Source organism: Sus scrofa, chromosome 13, assembly GCF_054392235.1.
Source record: "Sus scrofa isolate SSC_HxYL_T2T_F1_AM1 chromosome 13, Sscrofa_HxYL_maternal_Yorkshire_Landrace_v2.0, whole genome shotgun sequence".
NCBI classification, from domain to species: Eukaryota; Metazoa; Chordata; class Mammalia; order Artiodactyla; family Suidae; genus Sus; species Sus scrofa.
Window position 1 is genome coordinate 39,515,140 of NC_139395.1, and position 13,328 is coordinate 39,528,467.

Sequence of the window (13,328 nt, forward strand, 5' to 3'; positions counted from 1 at the left end):
ATTTTCATCATCTTCCAGAAGAAATCTTCATTAACAATCATTTCTTATCCTCTTGACTCCACCCCCACATTCCCCCATCTCTTGGCTCTAAGTAACCACTAACCATTTTCTGTCTCTTTGTCTATTCTGGACATGTCATATAAATGGAATCATAGAATATGTGGTCTTTTCATTCAGCATAATGTTTTCAAGTTTCATCCATATTGTAGTATGTATCGGTACTTTATTCCTTTTTATTGCTGGAAAATATTCCATTGTATGGGTATACCACATTTTATTTATCCATTCATGAATTGGTGGAAACTTAGGTTGCTTCTGCTTTTTTTTCCTCTTTTAAAAAAATTGAAATATGGTTGATTAATAATATTGTTAGTTTCAGGTGTATAGCAAAGTGATATATATTATATATATATATTCATAATCTTTTCCATTATAGGTTATTGCAAGATATTGAATATAGTTCCCTGTGTTATACAGTAGAACTTTGTTGTTTGTTTTATATACAGTGGTATATATCTGTTGATTTGCTTACTTTTGGTATGTGCCTCAATTTCTTGCCATATTTATGTCTTGTTCTAAATTGAAATTGTGATTTTTGAAGGTGAACAAGAACTCAACACTGAAAGTTTAGGTGATTACTTATAATCATGCCTTGGATTATATCCACCTCTGGATCATATCAGGGTGTCAAGAAAAAGGCCAAAAATTCCCTGAGGTTTTATATTGGGCAAGATTGAGAGCAACAGTAGATTTTTGAATCAGAAAATATAAATGAATGTCCCTCAATTTTGAGGCCAAGAATCAGAGCATTGAAGGAATAAAATTTCTTTTTTTCTTTTTAAAGTTTGATTGAAGTATAGTTAATTTACAATATTGTGATAATTTCTGATGTACAACAAAGTGATTCAGTTATACATATACACACATCCATTCTTTTTCAGATTCTTTAACTACATAAGTTATCACGGAATATTAGATAGAGTTCCCTGTGCTCTACAGCAGGTCCCCATTGGCCAGTCATTCCGTATACCATGTGTGCATATACCAATCCCAAACCCTCAGTCCATCTCTCCCCTAACCTGTCCCCTTTCATAACCATGGGCTTGTTTTCAAAGTCTGTGAGTCTGTTTCTGTTCTGCAAATAAGTTCATTTGTATCCTTTTTTTTTAGATTCCACAAGTGATATGATGTTTGTCTTTCTCTTTTTAACTAACTTCACTTAGTATGGTATCTCTAGGTCCATCCATGTTGCTGAAAGTGGTATTATCTTGTTCTTTTTTATGCCACATCTTCTATATCCATTCCTCTGTTGATGGACATTTAGGTGGTTTCCATGTCTTGGCTATTATAAATAGTGCTGCAATGAACATTGGGGTGGCCATATATTTTTGAATTATGGTTTTCTTCAGATAGATGCACAGGAGTGGGATTGCTGGTATATGGTAGTTCTATTTTTAATTTTTTTGAGGAAACGCCACACTGTTTTTCATAATAGTTGTCCCATTGTACATCCCTACCAACAGTGTAAGAGGGTTCCCTTTTCTCCACACCTTCTCCAGCATAAAGAGTCTTTTTTTGTAGTTGTACAATGATCCAATTTTATAGGATTTCCATCCCACACCCCTAGCCCATCCCCCCACCCCCCAAACTGTCTCCTTTGGAAACCATAAGTTTTTCAGTGTCTGTGAGTCAGTATCTGTTCTGCAAAGAAGTTCATTGTGTCTTTTTTTCAGATTCCACATGTCAGTGATAGCATATGATGTTGGTGTCTCATTGTCTGGCTGACTTCACTTAGCATGATAGTTTCTAGGTCCATCCATGTTGCTAAGAATGCTGTTATTTCATTCCTTTTAACGGCTGAGTAATATTCCATTGTATATATGTACCACATCTTCTTAAGCCGCTCCTCTCTCAATGGACATTTAGGTTGTTTCCATGTCTTGGCTATTGCAAAGAGTGCTGCAATGAACATTGGAGTACATGTGTCTTTTCAAGTCACGGTTTTCTCTGGGTAGATGCCCAGGAGTGGAATTGCTGGATCAAATGGTAGTTCTATTATTAATTTTCTGAGGCATCTCCATACTGTTTTCCACAGTGGTTTCACCAATTTACAATCCCACCAACAGTGTGATAGGGTTCCTTTTTCTCCACACCCTCTCCAGCACTTATTGTTTGTAGACTTTTTGATGATGGCCATTCTGGCTGGTGTAAGGTGGTACCTCATAGTGGTTTTGATTTGCATTTCTCTAATAATGAGTGATGTTGAGCAACTTTGTCATGTGTTTTTTTGGCCATCCATATGTCTTTGGAGAATTGTCTGTTTAGATCTTCTGCCCATTTTTATGGGGTTTTTTGTGTTTTTTTGGTATTGAGCAGTAGGAGGTGTTTATAAATTTTGGAGATTAATCCCTTGTCAGTTGATTCATTTGCAAAGATTTTCTCCCATTCTGTGGGTTGTCTTCTCATTTTGTTTAGGGTTTCCTTTGCTGTGCAGAAACTTTTTAGTTTAATTACCTACCACTTGTTTATTTTTGTTTTTACTGTCATTACTCTAAGAGGTGGATCTGAGAAGATGTTTCTGTCTTTTATGTCAGAGAGTGTTTGGCCTATGTTTTCCTCTAAGAGTTTTATAGTGTCTGGTCTTATATGTAGGTCTTTAATCCATTTGGAGTTTATTTTTTGTGTATGGTGTTAGGAATTGTTCTAATTTCATTCTTTTCCATGTAGCTGTCCAGTTTTTCCAGCACCACTTGTTGAAGGGGCTGTCTTTACTCCATTGTATATTCTTGCCTCCTTTGTCATAGATGAGTTTAATTCTGGACTTTCTGTCCTGTTCCACTGATCTATATTTCTGTCTTTGTGCCACTACCATGCGGTTTTGATGATTGTTGCTTTGTAGCCTAGTCTGAAGTCTGGGAGCCTGATTCCTCCAGCTCCGTTTTTCTTTTTCAGGATGTCTTTGGCTATTCTGGGTCTTTTGTGCTTCCAAACAAACTTTAAAATATTTTGTTCAAGTTCTGTGAAAAATGTCCTTGGTAATTTGATAGGGATTGCATTGAATCTGTAGATTGCCTTAGGTAGTATAGTCACTTTGACAATATTGACTCTTCCAATCCACGAGCATGGTATGTCTTTCCATCTATTTGTGTCATCTTTGATTTCTTTCATCAGTGGCTTATAGTTTTCAGAGTACAGGTCTTTTGTGTCTTTAGGTAGGTTTACTCCTAGGTAGTTTATTCTTTTGGATGCAATGGTAAACGGGATTGCTTCCCTAATTTCTCTTTCTGATCTTTCATTGTTAGTGTATAGAAATGCCTTCAATTTCTGTGTATTAATTTTGTATCAACTTCGCCAAATTCGTGGATGAGATCTAACAGTTTTCTGGTAGAGTCTTTAGGATTCTTTAGGTACAATATCATGTCATCTGCAAATAGTGATAGTTTTACTTCTTTCTTTCCAATTGGATTCCTTTTATTTCTTTTACTTCTCTGATGGCTGTGGCTAGGACTTCCAAAACTATGTTGAAGAGTAGTGGCAAGAGTGGACATCCTTCTCTTTTCCTGATCTCGGCGGGAATTCTTTCAGCTTTTCCAGTTGAGAATGATGTTAGCTGTGGGTTTGTCACATATGGCCTTTATTATGCTGAGGTAGATTCCCCCTATGCCCACTTTCTGAAGGGTTTTTTATCAGAAATGGGTGTTGGATTTTGTCAAAGGCTTTTTCTGCATCTATTGAGAGGATCATATATATGGTTTGATTTCTTCAGTTTGTTAATGTGGTGCATCACACTGATTGATCTGCGGATATTGAAGAACACTTGCATCCCTGGGATAAATCCCACTTGATCACGATGTACAATTCTTTTAATGTATTGTTGGATTCGTTTTGCTAGTATTTTGTTGAGGGTTTTTGCACCTAGGCTCATCAATGAAATTGGCCTGTAATTTTCTTTTTTTGTGGTATCTTTGTCTGGTGTTGATATCAGGGTGATGGTGGCCTCATAGAATGAGTTTGGGAATGTCCCTTCTTCTGCAATTTTTTGGAATAGTTTCAGAAGGATAGGTGTTAGCTCTTCTCTAAATGTTTGATAGAATTCTCCTGTGAAGCCATCTGGTCCTGGACTTTTGTTTGTTGGAAGTTATTTATTTATTTATTTTTGTCTTTTCTAGGGCCGCACCTGCAGCACATGGAAGTTCCCAGGCTAGGGGTCTAATCGCAGCCGTAGATGCTGGCCTATGCCAGAGCCACAGCAATGTGGGATCTGATCCGTGTCTGGGACCTTCACCACAGCTCACAGCAATGCTGGAACCTTAACCCACTGAGTGAGGCCAGGAATCGAACCCACAACCTCATGGTTCCTAGTCAGATTCGTTAACCACTGAACCACAACAGGAACACCGGAAATTTTTAAATCACAGTTTCAATTTTGGTTCTTGTGATTGATCTGTTCATCTTTTCTATTTCATCTTGGTTTAATCTTGGAAGATTGTACTTTTCTCAGAATTTGTCCATTTCTCCTAGGTTTTCCGTTTTATTGGCACATAGTTGCATATAGTAGTCTCTTATGATCCTTTGTGTTTCTGTGATGTCTGTTGTTACTTCTCCTTTTTCATTCCTAATTTGATTGAGTCCTCTCTCTTTTTTTCTTGATACTTCTGGCTAAGGGTTTATCAATTCTGTTGATCTTTTCAAAGAACCAGCTTTAATTTCATTGATCTTTTCTATGGTTTTCTTTGCTTCTATTTCATTGATTTCTGCTCTGAATTTATGATTTCTTTCCTTCTACTAACTTTAGGTCTTGTCTGTTCTCTCTCTAGCTGCTTTAGATGTAAAGATAGTTTGTTTATTTGAGCTTTTTCTTGTTCCCTGAGGTGGGTCTGTATTGCTATAAACTTTCCTCTTAGAGCTGCTTTGGCTACCTCCCATAGGTTTTGGAGTGTTGTGTCTTTGTTGTCATTTGCTTCTGAGTATTTTTTAATTTCCTCTTTGATATCTTCAGTGATCCATTGGTTGTTTAGTAGCATGTTGTTTAGTCTCCACATGTTTGTGTTTTTTGCAGTTTTTTTTTTTTTGTTGTTGTTGTTGGTGGTGGTGATTTCCAGTTGTATAGATAGCATTCTGGTCGGAAAAGATGCTTGATATGATTTCAATTTTCTTGATGTTACCGAGGTTGGATTTGTAGCCCAGGATGTAATCAATCTTGGAGAAGGTTCCATGTGCACTTGAGAAGAACGTGTATTCTATTGCTTTTGGATGGAATGTCCTATAAATATCTATGTAGTCCATCTGGTCTAATGCTTCATTTAGGGCCTGTGTTTCCTTATTGATTTTCTGTCTGGATGATCTGTCCATTGCTGTAAGTGGGTTGTTAATGTCCCCCACTATGATTGTGTTATTGTTGATTTGTCCTTTTAAGGTTGTTAGCAGTTGCCTTATATATTGTGGTGAACCTATGTTGGGTGTATAGATATTTAAAATTGTTATATCATCTTCTTGGATTGATCCTTTGATCATTATGTAATGACCTTCTTCGTCCCTTAAAATATTCGTTTTAAAGTCTGTTTTGTCTGATATGAGTATTGCTACTCCAGCTTTCTTTTGATTCCTGTTTGTGTGGAATATTTTCCTCCATCCTCTCAGTTTCAATTTGTATGTATCCCTAGAAGTGAAGTGGGTCTCTTGAAGACAGCATATATATGGATCTTGTTTTTGTATCCATTCAGCCCATCTATGTCTTTTGGTTGGGGCATTTAGTCCATTTACATTTAAGGTAATTATTGATATGTATGTTCACATTGCTATTTTATTAACTGTTTCAGGTTTGTTTTTTTTTTCCTTCCCTTCTTCTGTTCACTTCTCTTGTGTTTTGATGACTATCTTTAGTGTTGTATTTGAGTTGCTCTTTCTTACTTGCATGTATATCTGTTGTAGATTTTTTGTTTGCAGTTGCCCTGAAGTTTTGATATAGGAGTCTCTCTATATATACGAGATTGTTTTAAGTTGTTGGTCTCTTAATTGCAAGTGCATCTCCAGTGTCCTGCATTTGCACCCTCTTCTTCTCATGATTTTTGATTTTGGTGGCATAATTGTGCATGGATGATTTCATATCTTTACTGTATATATACCTTTACTGGTGAGTCTTGTCATTTGTGGTATTTTTGTATCTGGTTTTGGCCTTTTCTTTTCTGCCTTGAGAAGTTCCTTTAGTATTTGTCCTAAAGCTGGTTTAGTGTTGCTGAATTCTCTTAGCTTTTGCTTATCTGTGAAGCTTTTGATTTCTCCTTCAAATCTGAATGAGATCCTTGCTGGGTAAGGTAATCTTGGTTCGAGGTTTTTTTCCTTTCATCATGTTAAATATATCATGCCACTCCCTTCTGGCCTGCAGCATTTCTGCTGATAACCTTATTGGGGTTCTCTTGTATGTTATTTGTTTCTTTTCCATAGTTGCTTTCAATATTTTCTCTTTAATTTTAGTCAGTTTGATTAATATGTACCTCAGCATGTTCCTCCTGGGGTTTATGTAATATGGTAGTTGTTGTGCTTCCTAGATTTGAGTGAGTGGTTCTTTTCCCATGTTAGGGAAGTTTTCGGCTATTATCTCTGAATATTTTTTCTGTCCCTTTCTCTCTTCTCCTTCTGGTACCCCTAAAATACAGATTTTGGTGAATTTAACATTGTTCCAGAGTTCTCTGAGACTCTCTGCATTTGTTTTCAGTCTTTTTTCTCCCTTCTGTTCCACATCAGTGATTTCTACTAACCTTTCCTCCACCTTGCTTATTCATTCTTCTGCCTCTTGTATTCTGCTGTTGGCTGCTTCTAATGAATTTTTTATTTCAGTTATTGTATTTTGCATCTCTTCTTGCTTAAGTTTTATATCTTGTATCTCTTTGCTCATCATTCACTGTAAATTATCCATCTTTGCCTCCAGTTTATTTCCAATGTCTTGCATCATCTTCAGCATCAACAGTCTAAAGTCTTTTCCCTGGAGACTGAGAATCTCCTGATCACTTAGCTGAGTTTATGGGGTTTTTTTTATTTCTCCATTATCTGAGTTATAGTTCTCTGTCTTTTCATTTTTATAGGTTTTTTTGTGTGGTGACCTTTGTACAGATAATAGAGTTGTAGCCTTTCTTACTTCTGGCATCTGCCCCCCTTGTGGCTGAAGTTGGTACGGTTGCTTGCTGTAGGCTTCCTGATGGGAGGGACTGTTGCCTGCTCACTGGTAGGTGGAGCTGATTCCTATCCCTATGGTGGGTGGGTTTTGTCCCTGGGTGAGAGTAGAGGCAGCTATGTGCTTGGAGGGTCTTTAGATAGCCTGTTTACTGCTGTGTAACAGTAAACAGGGGCTGTGATCCCACCTGGATTGTTGTTTGCCCTGGGGCTTCTCAATGCTGATGGGTGAGGCCAGATTTTCCCAAAATGGCCATTCCCAAAGAAACACATGCTGATGAAGATTCCCAAGAACTTTGCTTCCAATATCCTTCCCCCACAACAAGCGATATTCATTCCTGCTTTCCCAGGAGGTCCTCCAGGAACCACAGCCATGTCTGACCCAGATTCATATGGAGATTTTGCTTTGCCCTGGGACCCAGTGCACGTGAAAATCTGTGTGCACCTTCCAAGAACATGGTGTCCACTTCCCCCAGTCCCTTGGAGCTTCTGCACACAAGCCCCACTGGCCTTCAATGCCAGATGCTCCAGGGGCTCTTTCTCACAGTGCCAGATCCCCATGCATGGGGGTTTGATGTGTGGCTCAGAACTCTCACTCCTGTAGGTGAGTCTCTGTGAACCAGTTACTTTCCAGCTTCCCACTCGGGAGGTATGGGGTTGCTTATATGGTGTAATCACCCCTCCTACCTCTTGATGAGGCCTCCTCTTTGTCTTCTGGAGTTGGATATTTTTTTAGAAAGTTTCTTGTCCATTTGGTTGAAGATTGCTCAGCATTTGGTTGTAATTTTGTTGTTTTTAGGAGAGAAGTTGAGCTCCAGTCCTTCTATTCTACCACCTTAATCCCATCTCCTAAGGATTCCTTAAAAACAAAAAATAGGGCTGCCACATGACCCTGAAATCCCACTCATGGGCATATACCTGGATAAAATTCTAATTCGAAATATACACACACCCCCTATGTTTATAGCAGCACTAGTCACAATATCCAGGACATGAAATAATCTAAATGTCCATCATCAGAGGAATGGAAAAAGAAGATGTGGTACATATACACAATGGAATACTACTCAGCCATAAAAATGAAATAATGCCATTTGCAGCAACATGGATGGATACAGTGATTATCATACTAAGGGAAGTCAGACAGAGAAAGACAAATATCATATGATAGCATTTATATGTGCAATCTAAAATATGACACAAATGGGGAGTTATATGATATCACTTATATATGGAATTAAAAAAATGATACAAATGAATTTATTTATGAAACAGAAACAGATTTACAGACATAAAAAACAAATTTATGGTTACCAAGGGGAAAGGGGTAGGGACAAACTAGGAATTTGGGATTAACAGAGTACTATGTATAAAGTAGATAAACAAAAGTTCCTACTGTATAGCACAGAAAACTATATTCAATATCTTGTAATAAACCATAATGGAAAATATATGAAAAACAATATATGTGAATATATATATGTGGGAGTTCCTGCTGTGGAACAACAGGATTGGTGGTGTCTCTGCAGTGCCAGGACACAGATTCGATCCCCAGCTGGGTGCAATGGGGTAAAGGTTCAGGTGTTGCTGCATCTTCAGGGTAGGTTGCAACTGTGGCTTGGATCTGATCCCTGGCCTGGGAACTCTCTATGCCTTGGGTGGTCAAAAAAGAAAAAAATATACATATGTGTGTGTGTGTGAGTGTGTGTGTAACTGAATCACTTTGCTGTACATCAGAAACTAACACAACATTGTAAATAATCTACAATTAAAAAAAAATCCCATGCCCTGTGGAGTGGGTAGCATGGTAACAGGTCATTCTCGATAATCTTGTGAATACGGATTCAACCGAAACATGCTCTTCTGTGTTTGCCCTGCTCAGAAAGAGCAACTATGGAGGCCTCTGATGGCCAGGTGTCTTGGATCAGTCTGCTTAGAGCTAGAGTTTCATCCAACAGAGCCATTGCCCCTATACCAGATATCCCAGAGATCCTACTGTCTGAGAGGTCCTCTACAGCTGGTGGGATTTTGAGGGGCCTGGGATGGAGGTTCACAGCACTCCATGTTGGCTAGTATCTCCCCACACTTCTGCTTTAAGAGCCTGGGGGATGGGCTATTATTAGGTATGGGAGGATGCTGGACATGAACTCTAATGGACTTTAATTGATATGCTGGATGGCGAGCACCGTGGGAGCTCTGAGATTAGCAAATATCAGTGACCCTGAAAGAATCCCGGTCTCTGTGTATGTGATGAAGCTGAACCCAGGAGGAAGAAGTGGAGGTTCTTGGATTCCAGGTAGCTTGTCAAAAGCCTTCCTCAAAAGGCTTGATTGTACTGTTGTTGGTGCAGGGCTTTGACCCCAGAGGAGGTGCCCTAGTGCTCCCACCTATAGCTCCTCCACCCAGGGGCCTTTCTGGCACATCATGGAAGTACTTTGTAAACAATGCCCTTTACAAAAGTTTAGTCTGTTTTATCAATTATTATCATTATATTGATCTTCAATGGAGAGTTTTTATTCATCTCCAATGGAATATATAGAGAAACCTTCCCCTGATAGCTGGATGCAAGTTCTTGTCCCTGTTCCAAGAAGAAAATTCTCCCAGGAATGTAGTTTATGGAATCTTTTCCTGATAATGCTGTTTTCCTCCAAGTGTTTATTGGTGAAGCCCTCCAGAGCAATATTATCCCCAAGACACCTTATTATGGATAATATCCAACCCCTTATTCCCTTTAAAGATGCAAACAATCTTGGTAGCTTGCTTGCTGTGTGGTGTATGTGATGCTTTATCATCTTTACTAAGCACTGTGAGGAGTCAGAAAAAGATGAGATTTCTGTTCTGGGTAAAATGGAATATTAGATATTCTAAAACCCTTCTATTATGAAACAACTGAAAATGCTAGATAAAAATGCTTATATAAGAAATGTAATTTTGGAGTTCTCTGGTGGCTCAGTGGGTTGAAGATCCAGTGTTGTCACTGCTGTGGCTTGGGTTTGATCCCTGGCTCCAGAACTTCTGCATGCCATGAGTCCAGCCCAAAAAAACCCTTAATTTAAAATGCATGGATGACCTTGTCAGAAAATGAAGGAGGTTGGCATTTTCTGGTGGTCTGGTGGTCTGGTGGTCTAGCAGTTAAGGTTTTGGCTTTGTCACTGCTGTGGCAAGGCAAAAAAAAAAAAAAAAAAGAGGGGAAGTCATCAGAGACTGGGAACAAAGTGGGGAATGGGCAGGAGGGCAGGGGTGTGTGAGTGCCAACATTGCTAGCTGTCTGGAGGCCCCTGAAACTACAGACAGGAAGAGGGGCAAGACGTCTGGGCCTGGGAAGAGTTAGTCTTCTCTCTACTCCGTATGAAGCTATGACTCACAAAGGGCTTGTACTTGTAGTAAGTGTAAACCAGGAAAAACCCTCCTTCCAAAGGAAAAAGGAAAGAAAACGTGTCTGTCTCAGTGTGGTCTTGATTCTTAGGAAGGGGGGAAAAGCATCCTCTCTGAATCTGTGGACCTGGGCTGGCTCTTGGGTTGGGCTGGTGCCTGAATGCTATTATTTGGAAGGATTGAAATAAACAAGTAAGTAATTTTAATTTAACATGGGCCTGGGATGGTCAGGCCTTCCACTATCTGGAAGAAGCAAATGAAGAGTGCTCTAGATCCAAAGAATCCCCCCCTAATGAAATTCCAATGATTATGGGCTCTCTCCCTCTCTCTCTCTCTCTCTCACACACACAAACTTACAAGGAAATAGGGAACTTGAGAAAGTCAGTAGGAACAACTGTACAGGAAAAACTCTTATTTCTTTGTGCTGTTAATGTTTTCAATACCTCATTCTGGTTACCAACTGTCTGAATTTCCCCACATATTAAGCAAGTCTCTGACATCAACTGGCTGTCTTACTATTCAACTCAACTCTAACCCTACCTACTTGGATATGGCATCAGTTCCTTTAGGTTCAGGGCCCAGTCCCATAAGACTGGCCCCACTTTACATGTCAGTTCCAAGTCCAAGTTGTCACCTGTGCTTCTGACAGACCAACTATAAATTGGAGGTTCCCACCATCTCCTCCTTGGTTTCAAAAATTTGTTAGAGTGGCTCTCAGAACTCAGGAAAACAGATTACTTACTAGATCCCTGGTTTATGATCAAAGGATACAACTCAGCAACAGCTCGATGGAAGGGATGCATGGGGCCAGGTATGTGAGCAGGGATCTGGAACTTCTATACCCTCTCTGGGCATGCCACCCTCCCTGCACCTCCATGTGCTCACAATCCCAGAAGCTCTCCTACTCCTTTGGTGAGCGTTTTCTACTGAGGCTTTGTTACATGGACATGACCAATTAATCATTGACCATGGTGATTAATTCAACCCTTCCCGTCTCCTTCGAGGTTAGAGGCAGGGATGGGGAAGAGAAGGGTTATGTCTGAAATTTCCAACCCTTTGGTCACATGGTTGGTTCCTCTGGCTTTCTAAAAGTTATTTCATTAACATAAACTCAGGTGTGGTAGAAAGAGACTTGTTAATGAACACCAAAAGACACCTGTAAGCTAGTTCTTATCACTTAGGAAATTCCAATGATTTTAGGAACCATGCCAGGAAGGGATAAGGCGAAGTATATTTCTTCTAAAATGTAATATCATAACAACATACTTTAGAAAAGGAGTTAGTAAAGCCTCAGCAATTAAAATTATCAGATATAGAAGTGCCCACCATGGCACAGTGGGTTAATAATCTGATTGCAGCAGCTCAGGTTGCTGCAGAGATGTGGGTTCGATCTCCAGCCTGGCAGCAGTAGGTTAAAGGATCCAGTGTCTCTGCAGCTGCAGCTGGGATTCATTCCCTGCCTGGGAACTTCCATACACAGTGGGTGGGGCCATAAAAAGAAATAAAAAGAATTATCAGATACAGAATATAAAATAAATATTCCAACTCTTTTTAAAGAAATAAGAGAAGTAATTAAAAACATGAACCAGGAGGAAGAGAGTGAAAATGACCGGAAAGAACTGAAAAAGAACCAACTCATATTTCTGGAAATGAAAAGCATAATGGTGGAAATTAAAAAACAAGTGGAAATTAATATTGAAAATTTAAAGCCCAATGGAAGTGTTCAATAGCCAATTCAGGACAGTTGAGGCAAAACCCAGTGAACCAGGAAAAAACAAGAAGACATCACAGAGAATGTGGTACAGAGAGAAGGTATGTAGAGTGTAAAGTTCTCCATATTCTAGTTTGGGTTCTAATTTCATTAGGAGAATGGGGAGAGACACTGGTCAAAGAAATAACTGATGAAAACTTTCTAGGATAGATGAAAGACACATTTTCAGCTTCAGGAATCCCCTCACATTCCTTCCCTGTAAGTGGGGACATGGATTTCTACCTTCCTGAATTAAGGGGATTAAATAAGATGAGAGATAGGAAAATAGTGATTATATCGTCATCAGACTGTAAACATTTTAGCTCAGTTCTATTCATTGAATAATTATTGGACACATAGAGCTATGACATTGAACACTTGCTAAGTGAAGCAGCCTTCTAAATGCGAAGTATGGTCCTTGTTCTAACACAAGTGGCATAACCCAAGAGTTTGCAGGAGAGGCAGAACTCAGATACCCTGCCCCTAGACACACTGAATCTGAATCTGCATTTTAATAAGACTCCCAGATAACGTGTATGCACATTTCCATGCAAGGAACGCTGATCTAACCCCATGCATTAATTTATTTAATCCTTAAAACAACTCTAATTCAAATCCTGACGCCAGAGCCATCACCCAGTCCTGGAGTCCTAATACCCAGTACAAGACCTGGCTTGAACTGTTGTCTGTGAATAAATATACATTTCACTCTCTTTCCCATCTGGAAGTGGGGAGAGGGTTGCTGAGGGCAATATAATATCTAGGGAGGGTCCATTATCTAATTCAAGTTTACAGTGGATGGAGCAAGAATCTAGAGTTCCTTACCCCAAAGCCCTGCAGCTACTTCCTGTCTTGGTCCATGCACCCTGTTCTTACAGAGAAAGAATTAAGAGTAGAATTTTAAAAATCACCGAGGCTTGGTGACCTAGTCTTTCCTTTAGATGGGCAGGTATGTTTAGGTTTGTAAAGCGAGCCATGGGAACCCTGAATGGGGTACAGTCTTGAGAGCCAAGAGCCTGGAAAGAGCTGGCAT

The 13,328-nt window shown here is 39.4% G+C and overlaps 1 protein-coding gene across 1 annotated transcript in view; it reads left to right on the top strand.

The window, feature by feature from the left end:
- Positions 1-13,328, top strand: part of LOC100623639 (zinc finger protein 621) — a 64,987-nt gene that overhangs the window by 42,626 nt on the left and 9,033 nt on the right. The gene's annotated exons all lie outside the window — the stretch shown is intronic.